A 4,368-nucleotide genomic window follows, 5' to 3' on the forward strand; every position below is an offset into this window, starting at 1 on the left:
AGCGTACAACTTAACTCAGTTGCATAGAAATTGCAGACCAAAACATAATAAATCAAAGCGCTGAGGAACGGTGGCCCCGAGAGAGTAAGCAATTTATTCAAATGATGACAGGAATTTCAGAAACGAATTGATAGATACACACAGGGAAGTTGAAAGGTGGGGTTCATATGTTTTACAACAACGTACGAGCTGACAGGCTTCAATTTTATTAGGTGTGATATATACATATAGAACATATATATATACAGTGTAAGATAAGAAATAATGTATGTAGAATATGTTTGAACGTTCCCAAGGGATAAGTTTCACAATGGAAATGAACATCACGTTAATTTTGAACAATAGCTGGAACAGAGACAGCGGGCTCGACTATTCCGCCGCTTTTCAGTGTAAGGATTGAAAAGTTTTGGCGAAACATGCATGGATCGCTGTTAGATAAGATTTCAATGCAAATCATGTGGTGAGATATAAACATAAATGTGGTTACATGGAAAATTTCAACCAGAATGTTTAAGTCTAATAATAAAGGGCAATTATTTGCAAAATACAGTTATATATCTTGGTTATTCAATGACATTTAGTGGTTGAATACCATTCTATAAAGTCTCAATGCAATACATCGAGTAGTTGCTGAGAAATATACCTACCTATGTGTGCTTACACGCAAAACCTTAACTAAAATTTCTATGTCAAATAATAAAGGGCAACTATTTGCATTTAATGAAACTAGAGCTATCTTACATGGGGAAGTTTGATGGTTGAGTACAATTGTATGAGTCTCAATGCAATACATCAAGTAGTTGCTTTGATATTTATATAATGTGTGCTTGCACACAAAACATTAATCAAAATATCTAAGTCGAATAATAAAGGCCTATCATTTGCATTAAATGCAAAGTCAAGTTATCTTACTTGGTTAATTAATTAGGATGGATGGTTGAGTACCTTGTAACATGTCTCAATGCAATACCTCAAGTAGCTGCTAAGATATTAACCTATGTGTGCTTGCACACAAAACCTTAACCTGAATTTCTAAGTCGAATAATAAAGTCCTATTATTTGGATTAAATGCAAACTACAGTTATCTAACTTTGTTAATTCAGTAAATTTGATTGTTGAGTATCATTGTATCAAGTCTCAATGCAATACCTCAAGTACTTAATGAGATATTTACCTATGTGTGCTTGCACGTAAAACCTTAACCAGAATTTCTAAGTCAAATAATAAAAGCCTATAGTTTGCATTAAATAGAGTTATCTTACCGTAATATTTATACTACTCTCGTATAGATCTACAATCTTCAATCGATGCAAGGAAGTAATCAAATCTTTAATAAAAGTACTACCAATATTGAAAAACAAATTGCCATTCATTGCTAAAATACTAAAAGTATTATGTTTTCATTTCAAGGTTTTACTTCAAAATAACACATATTTATGCTAATATTAAGAAACTTTGACTTATACTTTAAATTTATAAACTTCAATGTAAAAGTTCAGTGGACTAATAAATGTAAATTGGTTTCCTTGTCAATTGCAAAATATTTACATATTCTGATAATTCATCAGTTTGGGTAGTGGCCGACGCTCATTTCTCAGGCATTCTGGATTTGATTACCAGCCATTGCTGTGGTGAGCAAGAGGGTCAAGTGAGCTTTGTGTACTTCCATTTCTCTCACAACCAAAAAAACACACTTGCAAATAATCAAGCAGAAGAGCGTAAGAAGTCAAATTATTTGTTGAATAAAACAATGGAAACTATAGAGACAAGCCCAGAAGCTAAATCATTACCAGAGATCCTGCTTCGAGTCACAAGGACCAAGGCTGGACACCCAGTAAAGGAGTTTAACACAATTTCACAAGACAGCAGACATCTTAATATTGTTCCCAGGAAATGTTGGGGTACATGTAACTGCCTAATCAGTGAAAACTGTAAGAAATCAAGTAGGTTGGATGGTTGAGTAACATTGTTTCAAAACCCATCGATATACAGTATAAAAACACTACGCATCGGTAACTTCCCTTTACAAAAACACGAAAACTAGCGTAGAAAAATTATACTTGATTATTTTTAGCCTTTTAATAAATCATTACCTGAAAAAAATCTGCTTGGCGATCAAAATGGAGGTTCGGGCGCACAAAAAAAAAAAAAAAAAAAAAAAAAAAAAACATTTTCAAAAAAAATAAAAACATTTTCAAAAAAATAGCGGTTAATCCGCGGAACGAAATATCAATTTGGTGTGGCCTAATCATCTTTTAGGATCAAGGTATTTTTATCAGGAAAACATGGAATAAACACTGGTGTTTACGTATGGTTTAGCCTATCTTGTTTGGAAAGATGTACCTCGTCTTATAAATATGTGACATCATTCTTTTGAACCTTCACCAATTCTCAAAGACTGTATATCACTGCAGCGTATGAATGACGTAACAGCTATCAAAAAAAACCCATATGCTTGCGGATGAGGGATCCATGTACAGAACAGTTGTCTTTTTGCTTTCCATAATGTCGAATAGATCCATCAATGGATGACCCCAAAGTTGCAATATTTTCCACAAAACAGTTCTGTTCAGAGACCATACTGCTTAAAAATATGTTTGTAGCCCCTGTAATGTGGGCTGCCATCAGGCTCATTTTGTTCTCTAAAGCCATCATCCACAAATCCCAACTCTGGTGACAAATACTGTGATTGTGTACCCTGAAACTTACTAGCAGTATTCAGTTCATACAGAGCAGTATCAGTCATTGCCAAAGCTCGCCTCACTAAGTGGTGAAAAGCACCTGCTCTGCCAGTTTGGTCTAAACCCTTTGTAGCAATGGAAAATATATCTTTCACTGACTTTTCAGCTTTGTTTTTGTCAAAAGAGTCCGACTGTAAAGTATGTTACAAATTTCCCAAGCTTTGTTGCATAAACAGCTTTCAGAAATTCTTTTAACCATTTTGCTTGGCTGTGAATATAACCCTTTGCTCCTAGCTTTTGTATTTGAAAAAGCTGCTTTCATACCATGACGCTTAAGAAAACTTTCAATCGATGTGTCAATATAGGTGGTACTTTGCTGAAATTTCTGCGTATCCTGATCAACTGGAAAAAAATCAGCTACATTTCAATAAATGCCCTCAAAAAAGACAGAGTACCAGGTCTGTAACCATTTTCAAGCACATCTTTTTGTGAACTTTCAATGGATATGCCAACTTCTTTTTTTCTCAGACTTAACCTTGGCATCTTCGCCAAAAATGTCAATCAAACATTTCCTTATAGACTCACTCAATTTTTCATTTTAATCCGAGTAAGAATTAGTCAGAAAAGTCCCTGTCATTCTTATCCTGAATGGATAAAATGTCATCGTATGTGAGACACGAAGGTGGGGATCGAGAAATACTATTCGAACTGAATAATGTAAACAAACGTTCCAGTTTTGAATCTACAGATTCGAACTCTTAATTGAATTGTGCATTATCAATATGCCACGTAGAAAAAAATAATAAAGATTGAATTATGAATGTCTATATATATATATATATATATATATATATATATATATATATATATATATATATATATATATATATATATATACAATGAAACCTACGCATCATACTATCGTTATCATTATTGACGACAACGTCGCATCATAATTAGTATCTTTGTCGTTGTTGCATTTTTGTTATTTTAATAATCATCATCTTAGTCGTGGCCGTTACATTATCATTATTATCATCATTGTCGTCGTCGTTGCATTACGATTTTTAAATTAATATCAACATTGTCGTCGCTGTCGCATCATCGTCAACATCACGTTCCATCCTCATCATAAAGCTGCACGTTTGCAACTTGACAGAGCATTAATCCGTAATATAATAGTTCAGTTTTCAAAGAAGATATGACGGTAAAACCTTATAATTATCAGCCGGAAAAATTCCGATGTTGCTGTCGTCCAATTATCGTATTTACACCAAATTTGGTGAGGAGGGTCGGATTTCCAGGCAGAAACTTTAATATGCTCATTACTCTTTTCATATGTCGTGTTTTAACACTCACCAAATGCAGTAGAGTAGTGGTAGGAGTAGCAGTAGCATTCATACAAGACTGGCCCAAACTTCTCGAAACTTCTTGAGCTTATCAGGCTTGAGTCGCTTATTTCAATCAGCCGAAATACACTAAAAATGGATTTTGATAAATGAAAAATGGTTTATTCTGATAATCATACAGATTATTCCTACATTATTTCTAAAAACACATTTTATAGAACAACAAAAATAGTGAGAGTAGCTTAATCCTGTTTTAAGGGACTTAAAAAAGTTTCGAGAAATTGGGGCCAGGTGCTCATATCAGGTTAATATGATGTGACGTCATTCGCTTTCATGCT

At 33.8% G+C, this 4,368-nt stretch overlaps 1 pseudogene; it reads right to left on the reverse strand.

Annotated features, from left to right (window-relative positions):
• Positions 1–2,569: 2,569 nt before the first annotated feature.
• LOC128204723 (uncharacterized) lies at positions 2,570–3,805 on the reverse strand (annotated as a pseudogene).
• Between the last annotated feature and the right edge of the window lie 563 nt (positions 3,806–4,368).

Source organism: Mya arenaria, chromosome 10 (genome assembly GCF_026914265.1).
Source record: "Mya arenaria isolate MELC-2E11 chromosome 10, ASM2691426v1".
NCBI classification, from domain to species: Eukaryota; Metazoa; Mollusca; class Bivalvia; order Myida; family Myidae; genus Mya; species Mya arenaria.